The 16,205-nt window shown below is 43.1% G+C and overlaps 1 long non-coding RNA gene across 1 annotated transcript in view; it reads left to right on the plus strand.

Annotated features, from left to right (window-relative positions):
* The first annotated feature begins 1,045 nt into the window (after window positions 1-1,045).
* LOC119322176 overlaps window positions 1,046-16,205 on the plus strand; it is a 25,365-nt gene continuing 10,205 nt past the window's right edge. The window contains exons 1-2 of the long non-coding RNA XR_005155443.1: window positions 1,046-1,322; window positions 1,605-1,776. This is a non-coding gene — a long non-coding RNA (uncharacterized LOC119322176). The remainder of the gene's footprint in view (window positions 1,323-1,604; window positions 1,777-16,205) is intronic.

Raw genomic sequence — 16,205 nt, forward strand, 5'->3', positions numbered from 1 at the left:
GTGATTGGTAGTTCACCACAGTTAGCATCCATGTATGAGAAAAGGGAACCCGTAGAAAAGGGAATGCTAAAGTACTGAAAATAACAGTAAAGGTTAGTTACTATATCATTTTATACCATGCTATTGTATGAAATAGGACAGATTACCATTCTTTTGCCGTCTGCTGCAAATGTCTCGGTCATGTGGCACACATAGTAGCGATTAGGCGTGGTGGTGCTACGCATGATCTTTCATAGTCTATGAACATTATGCTTGCAGAGCTTAACTGTGTTGCCCCACACAATGTGGCGACTAAACTCATCTAAGTAGTGGATGCAAGGCTCACCTATGTTAAATTGTATCAAGTTATATCGTTTAGCAGTTGTTGCGAGAGCTGTTGCAATGAGAAGAGTAATATAGCCCTAACCAGGGCGAATGTACTTTCCAGGCTTTAGATGGATTTTCTTGTCTTTGAACTTTCGGATTGAGCTTGCTTTGCGTGGGCGATGAAGATACTCAAATGGCCTATTGTGCTTGCGACACGGTGGTTCGGCTGTGATGAATAGATAAGGAGATCATGGTAGGAGTTTGGAACATCAAATAGAGGACAACATAAACAAACAGAAGACCTATTAAATTCGAAAACACAGCTCATTTAATTGGATGGTTAATTAGCTTGTGTGTATTAGTGAAAAACAGAAAAAGCTATTTATCATGTATGATCAGTGAGAAGTAGTAAGCATTGCTTGTACATGTAACAACAAATAAACCAGAGCATCAATGAATAGCCAACAGAACACCTACTGGACCCTGAAAGATGTTTGTTTTATTAGATAGTGTTTTAGAAGATTTTATTAGATAGTTGATCAACTTGCATGCATAAGTGACCAAAAGGGTGCCACGACCCCAGTGTACTATAAGCATTTGGCCCAGCCCACATACATCTGACCCATATACATCGACTAACTCCCACGCACGCTCCTCTCACCTCATCCTTTCCCAGTTCTCCAAAAAAAATTCTCCTTCTTTCCCAAACCAAACCTTATCTGTTCTCCTCCATTCCCCCAAATTGACCAGACCACCAGTCTGTCACTCGCTTCTCACTGCTGCCAACCGCTGGTCGCCGGTCTTGCCAACTCTCGCCGCCCTCTGCAGTGAGGGCCCTCCAGGCCTCCACGCCAGGTGCCGGGTGTTGGCTGCTGGTGCTTCTCCTTCTCTCACTGCTTCTCCGCTCACGCTGCATGCTGCCGTGCAGTGGACCGCTGATGCTGCCGCCGGCTGGTAAACTAAACAGTGAACTGTTGTTGAAGCGTCGAAGGAGCAAGACTGCTGCAAGAGCAAAGGTATTTTTTCAAATTAATTAAAGGAAAAGGATTCAATGATGTTCTTCATAGACTTGCGTAATGTTTTGATTGCCATGTAATTTTTTAAGTTATGTATTGTGTGCCAAATCTCGATAGCCTAACCATCTATGATTTTTGTGCTATGTACATCAGTAATGAAGTACAATTTCAGATCCATCATTCATTCATGCTTTTCGGGCTATGCTTTTTTAGTAGTATCGGACAGTCAGCCGTCTTCTGATTCAGAAAAGAGGTGACAGTGATTTTGAATTTTTGGCTCAGGTAACAACCATGGTCTAGGAGAGCATATCTGTAGTTATTGGTTGTAGGCATCTTTTGGTCAGTCCGGTGTGTTCTACAGTTGTGGCTATGGAGCACTTTTGGCCAGTTCGGTGTATTCTACAGTTGTGGTTATGGAGCACTGGATAACAGTAGTAATTATCCACAAGACCAGGTATGTTGGTGTTCCATTCTCATAATTACAGATAACACTATATTTGCTAGGTTAATTAAGTAAGGTACATACCCTTGCCTTGAGGCGGAAGGGAGTGGGGTGGGTACAACATCGATAACATGTGAGGTGGCGATGAGCCCGGCCAGATGGCTCATCGTTCCACGGTAGAAGAACAACGGAGCAGGCGCAAAGAATCTTCAGCAATAACAGAAAACAAAAATTACAATTTTTCAGCTAGACAACACACCAGAACTATCTCAATCATGAACTGACATCTAAAACACCAGAAACTGAAGAACGTTATAGCAGCACAAATCTTCATCTTCATAAGAAAATCAATCTTAAATTAGGCAAGGGCATTGATATGCAAATTTGAGATAGAAAAATGTTTATTTTCCTAGGTAATAACTCGCAACTGGTCTACGAATACACTGAATAAAAAGATATGTAGATTAAACATGATATCCTACTGATAGAAACGAATGGAGTTTTGTTCTTGGTTGAAATCTGCAAGGAGGTACTCCCTCCGTCCGAAAATACTTGTCATCAAAATAGATAAAAAGGGATGTATCTAGAACGAAAATACATCTAAATAAATCCCCTTTTATTCATTTTGATGACAAGTATTTCCGAACGGAGGGAGTAGTACCTAAAGGCTAAAGGACTCCTCAGCTAGAGGCCACACAAGTAAAGGTAGCCCCTGACAAAGAGCTCATGCTCTTGTATATCTGTTCAGTTTGTGCACAACATCAAAGCAATTTGTAAGGTGATCCTCTCGGGCCATGTAGTATGGTTTGCTTACAGTTTTAGCAAAGCTCTCATAGATGATGAATAAGCATTAGGTTCTGGGGCAAAAATGTCTTAATATATATTCTGAATAAATTGTATCAATTAAGTTAACTCCATTATGTAGGGATGGAAAATCAAGCAAAATGCAGTAGAAAATGTATATTTTACATAATTTAACAAGAGTTTCCACATTTGCCTTCAGAGGCTTGAAATTACTAAACAAATCAGAGGAAAAAATGGGAAGATCTACATCGCTTATTTTAGCAGATCTAGATTATAAGGTGCAAAGGTATGTTCCAGAGAATAGCAGTCCTGAAGAACACAGATGGCCCAAAATCAATTGCCTTTAGAGAACTCTTCTTATTTGTGTGTAACTTGTCTAGTTTAAGGTCCTGATGGATGACACCATTCCTAATGGCACATCTGTCATAATATATAATAAAAAGAATATGTGTCAGATGTCACAAAACAACCCAATATTGGAAGAAACACTTGTGGAACAAAAATCTGGACTGAAGGTAACAATCAATGGTGGAACCCTATGTAGTTTTCAATGACATGACAAATTTACATAATTCTCGGAGAAGCATGTAGCATATTTTGTATCTCTGGAGTTCAACATGGCAATATTTTGTATCTACAATACTTTGTTTCATCATGTGTTTTAAAGGTCAGGAACTACCCATGGTTTGCTGGGGTAGTGAAGGCTGTGGTTTTTTCGAAGGTGGTCCAGGATATTCCTATGAACTGAACATTAAACAGATTGGAAATGAGAAAACACTTGCCACTGCTCGCTCCTGGCATCGTCCACAACCCTTCCTCAGCTGAAAAGAATGATATAAACGTTCAAAAAATTTTGAGCTCTAAACTCAGTGCATTTATTGAAATCAGACCGCCAAACATAATAGCAAATACAAATAAAAGTCGATGCGAGCTCCAGACCTACCGTCAAAAAGATATCAGATAGCTAATGAAATTAAGGATCATTCTTCAACACAGATCGGAATTTTTTTATTACTGCTCCTTGAATTCCTAACTCCTAAGCTCGAGAACGCTCAAATGCTTCTATAAAAGCTTTAGACCACCAATAACATCATAAACCATGTATGTAGGCATTGCTCGAAAAAATCAGTAAAATAAGCAAACAAAATCTCAGTTAACCACCTTGTACACAAAACAAAGGACATTTAAATTCCGAAACCTGAAGATATGCTACAGGAGCACAGGTATGTTTGATAGAAACTAATGTACATGTATATGCATGATTACTAAATATGGCAAGCCTTAGTTTAGTTTGGAGGAAGTGGTTTGCTTAAGGTCATTCATCCTGCCCACTTTACTTATACAAGTGTGACAACAAAACCATTACAACACAAGGCAACAATACATATTATGTGGTAGCAGGAATAGGAACTTGGGTGTATTTTAGTTCAGAGATATAGAAGTGATAAGTGATCTAGTTTAGGGCACATACTCCCTCCGTTTCTTTTTACTCCGCGTATAAGTTTTGGTCAAAGTCAAACTACACAAAGTTTGACCAAATTTATATTAAAACATATAAACATCTACAATACTCAAACTATATAATATGAAAATACATTTGATGGTGAATCTGAAAATGTTGATTTCATATTGTGAATGTTGATATATTTTTAATATAAAGCTAGTCAACTATGCAAAGCTTGACTTTGACCAAACCTTATATGCAGACTAAAAAGAAATGGAGGGAGTACCAACAAGTAGTTACAAGAGAAAACATTTGTTCACAGTAAGTTAGTAACCCTAAAGGATCTACCTACTCGGAGAAATTCATAAGAACAAAACTGCATATACAGTAAAACACAATGAGCTTTGAATCAAAGTATAACTATTTGAAAATCTTTGGAGAAGATCAAACAATACATCCTTGCATCACTACTCGGGGTCACTAACGGAGGCGCCAATTCCTTCGAGCAGGGGAAAGGGGAATTGAAGGTGCCAAGCACAAGAACTGGAAGGGGGGGGGGATGAAAACCTCAAACCCTACCATTTGAAGAGCAGAGGATATATATTTAGGCACTCACAGAAATAATCACCGGAGGGCATGTACAGATACAAGTAGGTGGTGGCATCGCCGTCTCAGCTTGGTTGTCCAAGCAACACAGAATGTCCTGATCACCACAGTTGCAATTGAAAGTGTTTGCAACTCTACGAATTATATATATATATATATATGTATATATATATATCCAAGGATTTAATTAGGAGTTTATTCTGCACAATTTCTGAGAACACACACTCACAAGCAATTCGTTGAGTAGACACCTTAGAAATAAAATTACATTGTGAAGAATACTATTTATCAAACAGGTGAAACAAACTAATCAGGTGCATCTTCGTGAGCAAAGAAAAAGGCAGACCAAAATCTATAGGATATGAGGCAGGCAGGCAGGCAGGCACTTCCATCCCTAGAGGGGGCGTTGAGGGTCGGCGACCATCACCTTGACGCTCGGCCCACGGGACTGCCAGGCAGGCAGGCAGGCAGGCAGGCAGGCACTTCCCATCCCTAGAGGGGGCGTGGAGGGTCGGCGACCATCACCTTGACGCTCGGCCCACGGGACTGCCAGGCAGGCAGGCAGGCAGGCAGGCAGGACAAACAAAAATAATACATAGGGCACAACAATGACAAGGCATTTCTAGATGCGAAAATTGTAGTGCAATTAGATGAAAAAATATGAGCCGGACATGAACACTCGGTAGGCTAATTAACCAGAGGAAAGAAACGGCCACGACCTAAACTTTGAATCTCACTTACGTCTCTGTTCCTCGCCCTTCTGCTACCTCACATCCCAATCCTTTTTCCCTTCCCTCTGTATCTTGCCACACGACCATGACGGATTGCGGTTGTTCTTGGCCAATCTCTACAAAAATCAATAAGCAGAGAAGCTGAACCAATCTCTACAAAAACCAAAAGAAAAAAATGTGCACACACAAGCACATATCAGCCAGTTCTAGCATGCATCCATCCATCAAAGCATTAAGCCATCAGCCATCCATTAGAGAAGTGAAAAAAGAAAGGATTCAAACTTACGCATCAATCCATCTAAGCATTAGGCCAAAGCCAGTGGGAGCGAAGTGCTCTGATGAATCCGCTTTGCACAACTCTGATCCCCTCGCGCATCTCGGCGGCGATGCAACCCCGGCCCCTTCACTTACCTCTACTGCGGCGCTAACCTGACCGCCTTTCTCTACCTTGTCCCTTCTCACGTCGCCCCCGATCGACATCCAGACAAAGGGCGCATGCGGCTTGGCCCAAGCTGTGCGTGGCAGTGGATCCACGGCGGCGGCGGCAGCGTCCTGGGGATGCTAATCCGTGACGGGCGATGTATCCTAGGCTAGGTGGGAGAGATTGCACTTACTTTACACATTGAGAGAGACAGACACAAGGGCTTGATTCGTTCCTCACATGCAGGCTAGGCGGGAGGATTAGATAGCTGTTGTTGCTGTTTTTTCAATCTCCCCTCAAGTCTTGTGTAGACTACTAGTGAGATTTAATCACACTGCGTATATATGCTCAACCAAACATGGCCAATTCAAGCTGCCGTAGGAAATAATCTAATCCATGATGGATTATGCGCCAGTTTATCCTCATCCTAGATCCATCACTACCACTAATCGACACATCAGCAAGCTGCAGTCTTGGTAGGGAGGGGAAAGGAAGGAGGAAGAGGCGTACCTTGGGCGTACAGGTCTGTAGCCCGACGGGAGGGAGATGCTGCAGATGTCGCCGGCGTCGAGGTCCACCGCGGCAGCAAGCACCCTCATATGCCTTACCCCAGCACCGAGAGCAGGGGTTGGATCCCGAAGCTGACGGCTAGGCTTGGGTTCGTCGTCGGCCTACAGCCCGACGGGAGGGAGATGCTGCAGATGTCGCCGGCGTCGAGGTCCACCGCGGCAACAAGCACCCCCATATGCCTTGCCCAAGCACCGAGAGCAGGGGTTCGATCCCGATGCTGACGGCTAGGCTAGGGTTCGTCACCGACCTCCATCCGGATGCTGCGGATGCGGATCCGGCGGCGTTATCGCCGTAATAGATTCGTGGCCATCTCTGCCGCCCCATCATCCGGATCCTCGGGAGAGGATGATCGGATCGGAGGGTGGCGGCAGCGAGATCGCACGAGAGGACGGCGGCTCTGTGTCGTCTAGGGGATCGATAGGTATGGTGTTTTGGCTGCATAGGTGGGAGGGGTGGTGGGGGGAGGGGGACGGAAAAAAACCGGAGGTGGGAGGATGATGAAAAAAACCCAGCGAAAATAAACCGCGTAGACTATTCACCAAGTCGTCCATTAGGAGTAGAGATCATCAATATTAATGAAGCAGGAAGTAGGGTTTTACCTCCATTGAGAGGGCCCGAACCTGGGTAAACACATGTGTCCCTTACTTCTTGCTACCATCAGCCTTGACGCACAGATCGGGACCCCCTATCCGAGATCCGCCGTTTTTGACACCGACAATGCTCATGAGGTTCATCTGATCTTGCCAAGTCCTGTTGTGTCAGCAGTGCTTCGGAAGTAGTGTTAGGTGTGAAGGCAGCTTGGGAACTGGCCAGTTCCGGAGCAAACGAACGAGTACCTGATTGAGATGCTGGTACAGTTGAAGCGGATGTTGCAGCTGGTGGAGCAGGTGATACTGTGTTTGTAGATTTAGCCGGTGGACTTGGACCTTCTACTGCACTATAAGTACCAGCAGAATCCCGACGGCAGAACCTTTTCCGTTTCACCTGACGAGTAACAACACTCCCTACTATATTATTTTCCTTGCTCTTTTTTGACTTTGCCATGTCAAACTGTACCCACAACACAAAAGAATAAAATCACTCTTCAGAACTCATTGATGCATGATACAGACAAGCAATACTTTGATGGAAGACAACGGTATGAGGATGGAATATGTAAGAAAAACAGGATGACATGACATATTCACAGCTACGATGTGCAAACTAAGCAGAAGGATTTTCAAGAAAATAGAAGTAATGCAAGCTAGATACCATATGAAAGATGCAACCAATATTACTCTGCCAAGTTAAAAGTGTCTTGTCATAAGTGGCAATTCGAAAAATTAGAAGCAGTACAATGTAGAAATCAATGCAAGATGCAACCACTATCAAACTGCCATGTTAAAAGCATCCAATCATAAGTTACTGATGCAGGATACACAACAGCAGTACTTTGATGTAAGAACATGGTATGATAGATAGATGCAGTGTATTCTAGACACAGAAAACCATGTCATATGCACATGTATAACGTATAAACTCAGCAGGTGCAATTTAATCAAAATAGAAGAAATACAGGCTAGACAACATATGCAACATGAAACCAATTATCACACTGTCAACTTAGAGAAAGCACCTGCGATGGTGGAGTGCGGGAGATGAACTCATCATGTAGACTTGGGACTTCAACTTCATTAGCAGTAGCAGTGGCGAATCTAGAGTCTCTGTTTGCGTCGGTGTGGAGTACCACCAACATCCCCTAACTTACTCTTTTCTTTCCTATTTTCTGATATTGCCTTATGAAGTCAAAACCACAAGAGGATGAATAAAATTAGCTCGGCATAACTGGCTGATGCATGATACAGACGAACACTATTTTGATGTAAGGCAAGCGCAGGATAGGAGGATGGAATGTATACAAAAAAAGACAGTGTTTCATATTCACACGTACGATAGAAGGATGGAATATGTATGAAAAAATAGTAAGCGGAAGGCATTTCAACAAAACTAGAAGAAAATGAAAGCTAGGCATCGTATGAACATGCAACCAATATCACTCTATCAGGTAAAAAGTGTCTCGTCGTAAGTGCCATTTCAAGAAATTAGAAGAAGTACAAGCTAGAAGACAATGCAAGATGCAACCTACATCACAGTCCCAAGTTAAATGTGTCTTATGGGTAAGTGATCATTGCAGGTATAAGTTGTAAGCTATGCAGATGCAATTCTACATAATCAGAAACAATATAAACTAGACATCATACGGAAAACGCAACCACGTATAACAGTTCCAAGTAAGAGCAAGCACCTGTGATGGTGGAGTAGGGGAGATGTGCTCATCATGTACATGTATGTTCTAGAAACAGGAACACGTGTCATATTCACAGGCATTATGTGTAAAGTAAGAAGATGCAATTCAAGTTATAAGCAATACAAGCTAGACATCATGCGCAACATGCAACCACATATAATAGTGTCAAGTTAGAGCAAGCACCTGTGATGGTGGAGTAGGGGAGATGTGCTCATCATCTACACAGCTACGTTGACTGTCCAGCCTTGTGTTGTCTTGCGAATCTTGTTGGGAGGATGGCGGAGTAGAATCTGTAGAGACCCCCTGTTTGAGTTGCTCCGAAGGACCACCATCATCCACTGCCGGACTAATTTCCTTCAGCTGTAATGATAAGAAAAAGGAATAAAATTTGCTCTTCAGAACTCATTCATGCATGATACTGATGAACACTACTCGGATGAAAGACAAACACATGATGCGAGGATGGAATATGTATGAAAAACATGATGGTGTGACATATTCACACCTATGATGTGGTAACTAAGCAAAAGACATTTCAACAAATTAGAAGCACTGCAAGCTAGACACCATATGAAAGATGCAACCAATATCACTCTGCCAAGTTCAAACTGTATGGTGTTTCAACAAATTAGAAGCAGTATATGCTAGAAATCATATGCAAGACATAACCAATATCACAGTGGCGACTTAAAGGTGCCTTATCATAAGTGACTGATGCGGGATATGCAAGAATAGTAGTCTGATGTAGAAACAGGAACACATGTCATATTCACAGGCATTATGTGTAAAGTAAGCAGATGCGATTCAACAAAGTTAGAAGCAATACAAGCTAGACATCATATGCAACATGCAACCACATATAATAGTGCCAAGTTAGAGCAAGCACCTGTGATGGTGGAGTAGGGGAGATGTGCTCATCATCTATACAGCTACATTGACTATCTAGCCTTGCGTTGTCTTGCGAATCTTGTTGGGAGGATGACGGAGTAGAATTTGTAGAGAACCTCTGTTTCAGTTGCTCGGAAGGACCACCATCATCCAATGCCTTGCCAATTTCCTTCAGCTTTATTGATTTTGCATTGTGAGGTCATACCGACAAGAAAAAGGAATATCATTCGCTCTTCAGAAGTCATTCATGCATGATACTGACGAACACTACTCTGATGAAAGGCAAAGTCATGATACGAGGATGGAATATGTATGTAAAAATGGACGGCTTGACATATTCACACCTATGATGTGGTAACTAAGAAGAAGGCACTTCAACAAATTAGAAACACTGCAAGACACCATATAGAAGGTGCAATCAATATCACTCTGCCAAGTTAAAACTGTCTGGTCATAGGTGGCGTTCATCAAACTAGAAGCAATACATGCTAGAAATCATATTCAGGACGCAAACCAATATCACACTACCAACTTAAAGGTGTCCCATCATAAGTGACTGATGCAGGATACACAAGAAGAGTAGTTTCATGTAAGAACATAATATGATAGACAGATATAGTATGTACCAAAAACAGGAAAGCGTGTCATATTCACATGTATCATGTGTAAGCTAAGCAGATGCAGTTTACACTAATTAGGAGCAATGCGAGCTAGACACCATATGCAACATGCAACCAGATATCACACTGCCAAGTTAGAGCAAGCACCTTGGGTGGTGGAGTAGGGGAGCAGAGACTTGGACCTTGTAATGCACTATCAGTACAAGGAGAATCGGTACAGATGCTCCGTTTACATTGCTGTAGAGGACCACCATCATCGCCTTCCTTACTCTTTTCCTTCCTTTTTCTTTATGTTGCCTTGTCAAGTCAAACCCACAAGAAAAAGGAATAAAATTTGCTCTTCAGAACTTATTGATGCATGATACTGACGAACACTACTTTCATGCAAGGCAGCCGCATGATAGGAGGATGGAATATGTATGAAAAATAGGACGACGTGACATATTGACATGTATGATGTATAAAGTGTAAACGAAGCACAAGGTGCTTGAACTTGTTAGAATCGATGCAAGCTAGAAACCATATGAAAGATGAAACCAATATCACTCTGCCAAATTAAAAGGGTGCCCTAACAAATGTATTTGACCAAATTAGAAAAAATACATGGCAACATGCTAGAAATAATATGCAATATGCAACGAATAAAGGTGACTCATCGTAAGTGATTGATGCAGGATACAGAAGAGTGGTAGTTTCATGTAAGAACAAGGTTAACACATAGATGTAGTGTGTACCAAAAATAGGAAGGCATGTCATATTCACAGGTATAGTGTGTAAACTAAGATGCAATTTACCCTAATTAGAAGCATTACAAGCTAGACACCGTATGCAACATGCAATGACATATCACACTGCGAAGTTGGAGCAAGCACATGTGATGGTGGTGTAGGGGAAGTGCTGTCTTCAAGTAAGAGCAACATTCAATATCTTCATTTAGGCTTGATGTTTCTTAAGAATCATGTGGAGAGGATGAAATTGCATTCTTTATAAGAGTATTGCGTCTCATATTAACCCACGCGCGTGACTGTCTCATCATAAGCGATAGACGCAGGATACACAAGAACAGTAATTTGATATAAGAATATTGTGTGATAGGCAGATGTAGTATGTACCAAAACAGGAAGGCGTGTCATATTCACACGTATAATGTGTAAGCTAAGAAGATGCAATTTAACAAATTAGGAGCATTGATGAGGGATACACAAGAAAAGTAGTTTGATGTAAGAACATGGTTAATAGAAAGACGTAGTATATTTCAAAAACAGGAAGGCATGTCATATTCACATGTATAATGTGTTAACTAAGCAGATGTAATTTACCCTAATTAGAAGCATTATAAGGTAGACACCATATGCAACATGCAACCACATATCACACTGCCAAGTAAGAGCAAGCACCTGCGATGGTGGTGTGGGGGAATTGCGGTGATCAACTAAAGAGCTACGTTGACTATCTTCATTTAGCCTTGTTATTTCTTGAGAATCATGTGGGGAGGATGACACTGCACTCTTTAAACGACTAGGGCATCTCATAGTAACCCACCTGGTTGACTGTCTCGTCATAAGTGATTGACGAGGGATACAAAAGAGCATTAGTTTGATGTACGAACATGGTTAATAGACATATGTAGTATGTATCAAAAACAGGAAGGCATGTCATTATCAAAGGTATAATGTGTAAAGTAACCAGATGCAATTTAACCAAATTGGAAGCAATACAAGCTAGACACCATATGCAACATGCAACCACATTTGACAGCGCAAAGTTAAAGCAAGCACCTGGGATGGTTGTGTGTGGCAATTGAGATCATCAACTACAGAGCTACTTTTACTGTCTCCAACTGCTGACAATGCACCCATTAGAGCGCTGAAACGCTTAGTGCTTATCTTCGAATTACACTGGAGCGACTTCTGTCTTTTCTTTTCTGCATTCATCAACACTGCGTCAGAGTCTGAAATACCCATGCATAAAAAACAATAGTGTGAGTATGGGTGAAGTGTGTGCACAATTAGTACAGTGTAAAGGTAGCAGATAGCAGGTCGGTGAGAACTAAATGATGTGAGACATATGATAGCTGTACAGCTTGCATGGCACACTCAATTACTACAGGATTCTATGAAAATAACAGCCGACTGGAAGCAAATAGGTCAGTCCATTTTTTCTGCACCGTCCGATGTACAAAGAATGGGCTGATCGCCTTCATCTACCTTCAGCCAGCCAGTGGTGACTATCTTCCTCGAAACGCCAGCGACCACCGGCCCAGTATTCCTCCCCTGCCTGCGCCCTCCCCTCGACCTACCGCACCGCTGTGCTTGGCACCGCCCCCAGCCATCCATTCAAGCCCCGCTGACCTCCAGATCGAGCGCAAGCAGCTCCTGCACCCCACACCCCTATGATAGACACCGATGTGCCGCTTCCCCGGGGAACAGGCGGACTAGGTGCTCCGTGCGCCTAAGCAGGTGCTGCTTCTTTTAATTGCGGTTCAACTGACCCTGAATTGAAATCCAGGCGGGCTACTGACCTCTAGCAAAGGTGAAATAGTAAAAGGGAGGAAACCTTGTGCATTTAGTATCACGAAGAAGATGCAGTAAGAAGCGCGCAACTAGTTTATTTTATGGGATGAATACGGTGTGAGCGGAGACGTAAGATTTGCACGAATAAGGGAAGAGGAGTACCTCTTTCTGCTGGCAGTGCTGTGTCCTCCTTCTGTTTTTCCGACGATCTTGTTGTTCGCCGGAAACCAGAAGTTGGAGAGGACGGTGCAGCCTTGAAAGAACCCATGGCCAAGTTGAGTGTGGTGCGGTGGCCATCTGTCGGCGGCGGGGAAGCGGATCCAAGGCGGCGAACGGCGGCGTAGCGGGAACAGCTCCGGTGCGGTGAACAGTTGCGACAGTGGAGCCACAGCAGTGAGGCGCAGGACGGCATGGTCAGAGTGGTTCTGGTACGGCGCATGTCGGCGTCGGCATCATGGAGGCAGCTCTGCCTCGGCTTCAGCTGCTAAGTCCTTGAGGGCATTGCGGTTGCGTTGGACGACAACGTCGGGGTACCAGCTCCAGCGTGATGGAGGAGGGCGGCAGTGGATTGGCCGCTATGGGGTGGAGGACGGAGGAGGCTGGGGTTTCGCGGCTGGTGGTGAGGGCGTTTTCACGTCCATGGAGTATGAATGGGGAAACAGAGGGAGGCGAGGAAGTAAGGGGGAACAATGTTTCGGTTTGAGACGCGCTTGTTTGAAATTTGGGGAAAGTTACAAACTTTGCCCCCATCTAAAATTTCGGACATATTGCGGGTTGGGGGTAGGACAGTCATGTCAGGTGTCCCAAATGTGGGCGTTATAGATTTCGGCTGAGCACATGGGTGTTTAGGCGCCCACGGCGTATGAATGCTTCTCGGAGGCGGTTGAGACTGGCGTCTTGGTGAAGTTACAAACCTACCCCGGTTTAGACCTTTGGACATTGGGCCGATAGGCTACACGGGCCAGAGTCAGGACATTAATTTCCTACCACCAAAACATTAGTCTCGCGCGGTTTCGGGTGACCAGAGGCCTATTTGGCGCTTCGTTCAATATTTGGGAGCAGAAGCATTAACGTTTTTGGTTCTCTTGAATTGAACTTTCAGGATTTGTCAGACTTCACAAATCTTCACTCTTGAAAATCCTAAAGCTACAATTATTTTGGAATGAAGGGGGTACATTTTAATATACATTGTACATGAGCATATATTAAAAAATATGCAACTTACCTCAGTTCATGCATGGTTCCAGATATAATCTCCTTGGTTGCAAAAAAAAGTTAGATATGCGTATGAATATATATAGCATGTTCAAACTCACAACAAAGATTGATGCCCCTTTTACATCTGATTTACAAATGCCATTATCTCGGGTTCAAATAGATGAATGCACTTCCTATGAATTCGAATCGTCGAAACCCCCTTTATGCTGAATTCGACATGTATTTTATTTCGTAGCTAGCAATTTGGAATGTATCCATGCAAGTGACAAATGTATAAAGTGCTTCACACTAACAACATGGAGTGCACTAATTAATGTTTATATATGAATTGCAAAAGCATCCATTGCCTGTATTTCAAACCACTCTCACTCTATGGATCGATAATATGAAATAAACACATGCACATGCTAGAATTCAATAGAGTATGGGTGTCTGATAGACCGATTTTCGTCCATATGCAATTTTGCAAAATTCATGATCTCATCCAAAAATAATAATGCCATTTATATTTTAATTTAATGCGTAGAACTGCCTTTTACACGTATATGCACTATGCCTCGCCCCGTTCTCACAAACGCGTTATATATCTCTCTATCTAACGCATAAGTGCACACACTTTATATGCATCGGCATTTCTCTTTCACACATGCTCACAATCTCTCTCAGGGTGTCACGGTGTCTCACGCACATGCTCTCTCTGTTTCTCTCTCTTTCTTTCTGACTACTATGTACCACTCTTTTCACTAATCTCAGTTGGAAAACACTATTTCTCTCACATGCATATATACACATGCACTGTCTCTACTAGCCCTCTATATGCACATATATATGTGCTGACGTATCTCCCGCACGCACATTATCTTTAGGCCTCTCTCGCACACATTGCCCCCTGACAAACCTCTCTAATAGTAGTTGGCAGATATGATTTCATCATATCATTCAGTAGGATATCCCTGGCTGTTAGGCTGGATGGTAATACGAGGCAAAGTTTTACCCTAGTTCGGATCGGACCCTTGCAGTTGAAGAAAGAGCCTACTCCTGGTACTGTATATTAGTGATAGGGGTGTGTACAAAGTGCACGTGAATACCAGGGATTGTGCGTGTGTGTATACTATCGACGAACTAGCCCCCAAGCTTGTATAACATACTAAGGGCCTAGGGTTACAAATCATATACAGTCGGCTTATCACCAGTGGGGATAGAGTCCTCCGCAACTCTGGTAGTTTCGTGTTGTACGCCGAGTCCTCCACATGGGTCTTCGTATAACACGTCTCGGTCCAACCTATATGTGGCGTAGGATGGAACCGAGCCATGAGTCTTCATGTTGACCCACCACAACTAGAAATGATGTGCCCACCACACCACACACACAATCGGCCACTAAGAAAATAAGCATATACAATAGTACAACAGTATCTAGCTCACGATACGTCTCCATATTATGTTGATGACACTGACGGACTTTGCATTTGATGCGTGCTCCATATTTTTGACGACACTTACGGTCATTGTATTTGAAGCGGAAGCACGATATGGTCACTGGACTTCAGAATAAGCTCATCACGGTCACCACATACATTTTGTCGTGCTAACCAACATGTGGTTGGATGGTTAGAGGACAGTGGTTTCTCGAGCCCACCAAGGTTAAAGTCCTGGTGCTTGCATTTATCTTGTGTTAATTTCAATATTTTCCGACGATGTACGTTCAGTGGGAGGAGACGTTCCACTCGACTACGAGGCACCTATGGTGACTTCGTAAAATCTCAAGATCATATATGCTGGCCCACTCTCTCAAAGGTGCTCATAGGGGTAGGGTTCACGTGTGTGCGCTTATAGCGGTGAGTGCTTGCGTGTATATATGAGCCCTTGCGTCTGTACCATGTTAAACAAATACATGTCATGATTATACTATCATTGGCTCACCCGTACAACTCCGTATTTTGTTGATGACACAATCAATTGACCAGTCAAACGACACAACTAGTGTTGCACCATTGGGGTGCGTAACCATGGGGCCCACCTGTCAGCCCGTATATGAAATAAAGAAATGGTAGTTTGAGTCTGTACTGTGTTAATAAAATAGGAGTACATTTTAGGTTTATCATACGGTCACTGGCTCATCATACAGCTCCGTAATTTGTTGATAACACGATCAATTGACCAGTCAAACGGTCCACATTCAGCAGCACACATTACCATAGGGCCCACCCTCAGCACGTATATGAAGGACATAAATGGTAATAAACTAGTGGTCGGTCGATATTCGAAGTCGTGAGACCTCTGGTTGGCAGTCACCGGCAGTTGGGGGGCGTTCATTGGGAGGTGGGGTGGGGATCCCT

The sequence above is a fragment of the Triticum dicoccoides genome, chromosome 6B (assembly GCF_002162155.2).
Source record: "Triticum dicoccoides isolate Atlit2015 ecotype Zavitan chromosome 6B, WEW_v2.0, whole genome shotgun sequence".
Taxonomy (NCBI): domain Eukaryota; kingdom Viridiplantae; phylum Streptophyta; class Magnoliopsida; order Poales; family Poaceae; genus Triticum; species Triticum dicoccoides.